The sequence below is a fragment of the Mangifera indica genome, chromosome 19 (genome assembly GCF_011075055.1).
Source record: "Mangifera indica cultivar Alphonso chromosome 19, CATAS_Mindica_2.1, whole genome shotgun sequence".
NCBI lineage: Eukaryota > Viridiplantae > Streptophyta > Magnoliopsida > Sapindales > Anacardiaceae > Mangifera > Mangifera indica.
Window position 1 is genome coordinate 61757 of NC_058155.1, and position 7987 is coordinate 69743.

Sequence of the window (7987 nt, forward strand, 5' to 3'; positions counted from 1 at the left end):
AGTATATTTAATTTTATTATTAAGCATTCGTATTGAATCTATCAGAGACTGTGAAAGACATTAGTAGAAATTCAGAAAGAACCTATTACAAATATTAATATTACATACCATAGCAACAAGGAATATTAATGCATATATACAAGGAAGAAGAAGATCAATAATAACATCTCAGAACATCACCTCTGGTTCCTCTTTAGATTAAGCAATTAATTGGTCCTACCATGTTACTGGCTTGGTAGTGTAAAACTACTTTTAAATCAACTTTGGACTGACATACACAATGTCAATCCAAAAGTTGTAGAAAGCATGATACCATTACTGGATCAGTAACACTGCACACATCACAGAAATGGAAATAAGTATGTTAAACACATTCAAACTCAGTACACTCATTTGTGACATTTCGCCTGCTTTGTGTTGTTAAAAGGCATCGGGTTTCTTTACACTTGAGCCATCTTGAAACCTTCTCTTCATTCATCCTTAGACTGGCAGACAATGAAGTAAGATCCCTCCTCATGTAACCCAACACAACCGTCAAAAGCTCCCTGCAGAATACAGCAGATATCACAAGATATCAGATGCTCGTCATTTCTCTTACCATGTCATTTACGTTGCAGATTTCATTCTTTTTAATTATGTTACAAAAAGTGTGTATCATACCATACAAACAAACCTTACATAACAATGACATTATTGTTTCAGTAATAGGGGACATAAATACGAGTTCCTTACTAGAATGTTTTTATGTTGATTGATGCTAGATATCAGCAACTCCTTGACCAGCACTCAAACCCCTAAAAATTTCAAATAAAATGATTGAAATGTTCATTATGTCCCATGAAAAACAAATCTGAATAATTTCTTGAAATTATAGGGCTTTTATGCTCAGGATAAATATACAATTCAGACATTTGCAGATATTGTGATCTTGTTAAAGAGTAATCACACCAAGTTCGCATGAGTAAACCAAGGAAAAAAAAAACTTTAACCTCAGTGAGAATAACAGATCTGGCGAGTATTCTCCTATTCTCCTATACAGACCATTTTCTTCATCAATACTCCGGATTTCCATATATCCAAACATCAGAAAAAGGGCTTAACTGTTCTAAATATATGATTACACCATATCACTTTGGTGGGGGTAAAAACCAATCAAATTATCACAACATAAGAATGATTAGCCTAAGAAGGTTCTGCGATGGTCAAAATATTTAAAACATATACATCCCAACATAAAAATAACAGATAAACATTGTGAAAAGAAGAAGAGAGAGTAGTTCTCCTATTCTCAAAACATGGATGCTGTGAAGACACTTAAAGAATCTCTTAAGACTCAGCAACAGTAAGGGGCATTTGAAAATCCTATCTAAGACAACATATTAAAGGTAAAATTAATTTTTTCAGATATCATATACTCATGATGGCATCAAGATTCCAAATATGGCAAGGTAATATTATACTCTACAAGAGGAAGATCCGTTCTTGCCAAATTCAACTGGATTTAAAGAAGTCCAAACTAAACAATTCTAATATTTATATTCTAAATTAATCCAGAAACATACGCTTTTGATTTTTTAACGGTTGCAACTTTAAATATATGTATCTTTTGTTCCTTTATATCATTTACTTCTGTTTTCATTAGGAACATCTCTCTTTTAAAGGATAAACAATATTAACAACGTTAATAAGCACTTAAAATCTACTCTAAACCAACTCAACCCACCACCAGCCGTAGCAAGCTAATTAACTTTCTGCTAAAAAGTTGAGAAATATGCAGTCCTAGAAAGGCGAATTTATTACTTAATACAGCACAAAATAATATAAGTTTTGTACTTACAATGGTGAGCAGGGAGAATGACCACCATTTTCATAGCAAATGAACAAGTATGAATCATAATGCTGACCATTGATCATATAAAAACCATGTAACGTTCACACACACTTGAATAACATTTTCTTGTACAAATGGATGGCAGGATTGTTATAAGATATCACATGCAAGTAAACGCACAGCATGTTGGAATACTAAAAGAATATTTCATGACCTCATGAATAAGTGAAGAACTGCTATAATGAAATCAACCAAATTATTAGTAAAAAGATCACAACAATTTCAAGAAACATATCAAATAAGAAAGCCCCTACCTATTCAAAGATTTCTGTAAGATTCCACTACTCCTAAAGTCAGAATGTAGACTAGGGTTTGATCTGATTTTGATGAGTCATATCCGAGTAAGTCTGCTATCTGCAAAGTAATGTTGATTTAAATGAATCCCAACAACTCAAGAAGCATGATTGTCAGCAGAATATTCTTCTAAATAATAAAGAAAATGAAAAGGAATATTCAAGTGACCCACATATTGCTAGTTGGCATGTAATATAATATAAAATGGTCAAGCATAAAGATATAAATAAGTTTAATCAATTATGGAGGTTTCAATACCAGTATTGTCCTCAGAATGTCTATGAGAAGATTTGGAATAAGATTTTCTCAAATTATTTAACATATTTCAACTAAGCCACTTTGGTGCATCACATGATGCTACATGATAAGTATATGACTAGCATTCAGTACTGATACCCACAAATTAAGTCAAAAGAATAAAAGCAAGTCAACCTGAGACACAGAGAGGACCCACCTCACTTTCTCTAGCCATCACAATCCGTGCAGTAACAAATTCAACAAGTTCATCACTCTGTCCATCAAGTCGACTACAATCAACAGCTCCCTCAGACACAATATCACATGAAGTCACAACATTCTGAAAAAATTCAGACTCATACCTGAAGAGGATGAGAGCTTATTCAGGAAATGCAGCTTCTAAAATTTTTAGAACCCGAAAGAAAGTAACAGAGTAGGTTATTTATCTAATAGGAAATGATTCAACATCGAGTTGTTCTAAAATCAATAAATCTGAAGGACGTATTGGCCTATAGCATATTGTTGAATGGCAGGCAACTTCTGGATTTACCATCGATAATGCATTTTTTAATCCCTAACAAAGGTAAGATATGTTTGGAGAATTTATACATTAACTTATCCTTCCATTTACGCCACATCAGCCAGTGCCACCATGCGCTAGTTTGCAGGAACTGTACAAGGAATTTCGCTTTTCACTCAATAATTATAATTCTAGAAATATACATCCACACTGAATAGATAGAAATAAAAATAAATGGAAAAACAAAAGGTGATCATGCTCAGAGACATTAAATCTGAAAGAGAAGGTGTGTCATGATTCAATGAAGTTTCGAAAAGTTGAAAAGCATTGCTCCTTTTCTTCCATTTTAATAAACTGGGCAACTTTTCTACTAGTCCAAGTGCATAATGTGTTGTCTTGAAACAATAAAAAGAATACCTGATTATTCAATGGTCCATTAACTCTTACGGACTCAGGCAATTGTGAGTTTCTAACAAACTAGTTCCAGTTTTTAATATATAATTTCAGCACAAAAACAAGGCATTGTGTTAGGACCCATGTCTTTGTAAAGAAGAGGAGAGGAAGAAGAGAAGACAATACAAATCGGAAAGACTTAAAGACAACAGATGGCAAGCAATAGAGAAAGGAAATGGCAGCAGACCAACACTGAATAGATAGAAATAAAAATGATAGAACTTATTCTGGCTATGATATGTAACGAAGATTGTTTGTTCTGAATCAAACAAGAATGTACTTATTTTCACTAAATTTATCCAACTTGTGGTGTGGACAAAACCCCTTACAATGCTTATTAATTCTCTGCCCTTTTAACAGAGCAGTAGCTACCTATTTATAATAGCAATTGAAACTAACAATGCTAATTATTCTCAACAAATTGAACCAAGTCTACCATATCCTAGAATTCCTAAAATGAAGCAATCTTAACAGCAGCATCAATATCTCTTGTAACGGCTAATAGTCAAGTCAATCCCTTATCTTCAGAGCTTCAACTGTGGCTTTAATCTTGGTACTTGGGATTTGATCTCCTCCTCCTTGTAGGTCTAACATCTGCCGCCCCTGGAAGATCAATCATGTCCTCATGATTAAAGTCTGGAAATTGCTGTTCGAACACATCCACTGGCTCCCACGTTGCTTCCTCGGCAGGAAGATGTTGCCACTCAACAAGAATTTCAGGCTGTATTCGTTTGCCCACTTTGACCCACCGATTCATTTTAATTGCTTTGGGACTGACCTGTAAACTTCCATCATCCAAGGCTGGTGGTATTGCTAATTTTTGATTTGCCCTTCTGAAGACAGAATTCTGGCGAAAGTGCTGGAGTTTTAAATACACTTGATCACCGACCTCAAACTGTTCATCTCGTCGATGTCGGTCTGCCATCTGTTTCATCCTATTTTGTGCCTTTTCCAGGTTTTGTTTGAGCAATTTTAATAACGCATCTCGATTTGTCAGTTCTTGATCAACTTCATTTACCGTAGCACTGCCTGGTAGATGTCGAACCATACTTGGGGGTGGCCGGCCATAGAGAGCTTGAAAAGGAGTGATGCCGATTGCACTGTTGAATGTTGTATTGTACCAAAATTCTGCCCATGGTAATTGGCTACTCCACTGCTTCGGGTTTTGACTTGTCATACAACGGAGGTATTGTTGAAGGCTTCGGTTAACTACTTCAGTTTGTCCATCGGTTTCTGGATGGTAAGCTGACGACATCTTTAATTGTGTGCCTTGTAATTTAAAGAACTCTTGCCAAAATTTGCTTGTAAACACAACATCCCGATCACTCACAATACTTCGTGGGATTCCATGTAATCGAGCCACCCTATCCACGAACACTTCAGCTATACTTTTGGCAGTAAACGGATGGCTTATGGCGATAAAATGAGCGTACTTTGTTAACCTGTCCACCACAACGAATATCACACTTTTACCATGAGAATTCGGAAGTCCTTCAATAAAATCCATTGAGATGTCTTCCCATACTTGAGATGGTATCGGCAGAGGTTGCAACAGTCCCGCAGGTGTTTTGGATTCTACCTTGTTACGTTGGCAGACATCGCAAGACGCTACAAAATTTTTGACATCTTTTCGCATGCCGAACCAGAAAAAGCTTTGCATTAATCTTTTCAAAGTGCGTAGAACTCCTGAATGTCCACTAGTTTTGTTCGCATGAAATTCTTGTAGCAGACATGCTTTCAATTTTGAATCTGGAGGCACTACAACTCTTCCTTTAAAACGTAACAAGCCATCTATCCAATCAAAATTAGGGTCCTTTTCAGCTGCACCTTCTTGTTTTGACAAGATTTGCTGGACCCACGAATTATTCACACATTCACTTTTTAATTCATCCCAAATCTTAAATTCAGGTGTAGAAATTCCCCACAACATTGCTGCTTCCTCCTCCCTAGACAAGGAATCTGCCGCACTATTCTCTCTGCAAGGCCGATATTTTATTTCGTACTCATATCCCAGGAGTTTGGTAACCCATTTCTGTTGTTCTGGCGTGATCACCCTCTGGTTTAGGAAATATCGCAAGCTCTGTTGATCTGTCAGAATTTGGAATTTTCTTCCTAATAAATATGGTCTCCAATTCTTTACCGCCTCTATTATTGCCAACATTTCCTTCGAATAAATGGGCCAAGCCTTTTTCTGAGGTCCTAAGGCTCGGCTTAAGTAAGCTACAGGACGCCCTTTTTGAGACAACACTGCTCCTATACCAGCATCAGATGCATCAGCTTCTATGACAAAGGTTTCCTGAAAATTGGGAATTGCCAGCACAGGTGTGGTTGTCATGGCTTCTTTCAAAGTCTGAAACGCGGATTCTGCCTCTTCGTTCCAATTAAATTGGCCCTTTTTTAATAATTGGGTGAGTGGTGCGGCAATGGTCCCATAGTTTCGAACAAATTTCCTGTAATATCCTGTTAAGCCCAGAAATCCTCGAAGTTCAGTTACATTTTTCGGTTTCGGCCACCTCTTCATGGCTGTGATTTTGCTGTCATCAACTTGTACTCCTTCTCTTGAAATAAAATGCCCCAAGTATTCAATTTTAGTTTGACCGAAAGCACATTTAGACAACTTTAAAAAAAATTGTTCCTTGCTCAAAATTTCCAATACTGTGCGCAAATGACTTAAGTGATCCTCCCATGATTGACTATAGATTAGGATGTCATCAAAGAAAACCAATACGAACTTGCGTAATATGGCTTTAAAAATTGAATTCATCGTGGCTTGGAATGTTGAAGGGGCATTGCACAAACCGAATGGCATGACTAGATATTCATAATGGCCATTGTGGGTCCTGAATGCTGTTTTATGCACATCCTCGGGGTGAACTCGAATCTGATGATATCCAGCTCTAAGGTCCAATTTAGTGAAATAGTAAGCTCCATATAATTCATCGATCATGTCATCCACTGTTGGAATCGGAAATCGATCTTTGATGGTCGCCTCGTTTAGTGCTCTGTAATCGGTACAAAACCTCCAAGTGCCGTCCTTCTTTTTAACCAGTAAAACCGGAGATGAAAAAGGACTTTGGCTAGGCCTAATAATTCCATTTTGCAGCATTTCTGTCACTTGTCGTTCAATTTCATTTTTTTGAAAATATGCGTAACGGTAAGGTCTCACATTTATAGCCGAAACTCCTTCTTTCAATGGAATTCTGTGGTCGATGTCCCTGGCTGGTGGTAATGATTTGGGCTCCTCAAAAATCTTGTAATAATTGGATAATATCTGGTTTATATCTGGAGAGTTATCTGGAGAGGTCTGAATATCATTTCCTGCGTTTCCTAAGATTACTGTAAAAAGAGTCCCACCATTATTCAACTCCTTTTCAAGAGTTTGGATAGAAATTGCTGTTGAGGTTGGATCCTGTATCCCATGCAGTGTCTTCATCTTCCCTTCTGTATAAAACTGCATTACTAATTTATCCCAATCGCATAGAACCGGACCCAGTTCCTTAAGCCATTGTACGCCTAACACAATATCCATCCCTTGCAGAGGAATTGCGAATAAAGTTACCGTAATGATGTTTCCTTGTATTTGTAACTTCACCTGGTCCAGCTTTTCTTGGCATGCTAAGTGCCCCCATCAGCTATCTTCACCTTAAATTCATCTGTAGGAGTGACTGGTAAATGTAGTAGTTGAACCAATCTATCGCTTACGAAATTGTGACTAGAGCCACTGTCAACCAACACCGTAACAGGCTGGTTTCCGATTAAGGCTTGTAATTTCAGAGTTCGTGGGCCTTTCCATCCTGAGAACGCATGAAGAGTAATTTCGGCTAGGTCACCATTTTCTTCTGATTCCCATTCCATCGCAGTTTTTTCGGTTTCTTCGTTTCCGAAGTCACCTCCTTCAATCATGAATAATGGCGGTACACTGCATCTATGTCCTGGTGTGAACTTTTCATTGCAATTGAAACATTGACCCTTCTCTCTTCGCCTTTGCATCTCGTCCCAAGACAATCTTTTAAAACTGGTTCCGTTCCCATTTCGGGGAGTGACCGTGGTGGATAAAAAGTTGGGATTGGTAGTGGTCTGGTTATTTGATCTTTGAGTTGTGCTTTTCCCCAGATCGAATCTCCCTTGCCTGCGTTTTCTGGTGATTTGCTCATCTTTCATTCTAGCGATACCGATTGCATCTCGAAGTGATTGCGGTCTGGCCATCCGAACTTCGTCTGCAATTTCGTCTTTCAATCCGCCCAAAAAAGTTCCAATTAACGCTGTTTGTGGCCATCCCATGACCCTGTTTGCTAACTTCTCGAATTCACATTGATAGTCTCGTAAACTTCCAGTTTGCTTGACGCGGGATAAAGCTTCATCAAAGCACTCGTATCCAGTTGGACCAAATCGAGCTAGAACCTCTCTTTTAAAGATTCTCCAAGTAATGTTCACCCCTTCGTCACGTTGGACTCGCTTAAGCCATTGCCACCATTGGTTAGCTTCCCCCTGTAGATGAAAGGCTGCAAGCTGAACCTTCCGAGTTTCATTGGTTTCCTGAAATTCAAAGTACTGCTCCACACGGTTAAGCCACTCAGTTGGGTTGTCACCTG

General features: G+C 37.8%; 1 pseudogene; it reads right to left on the reverse strand.

Moving 5' to 3' along the window:
• Nucleotides 1-364: 364 nt before the first annotated feature.
• On the reverse strand, nucleotides 365-2975 carry LOC123203404 (annotated as a pseudogene).
• Nucleotides 2976-7987: the final 5012 nt, after the last annotated feature.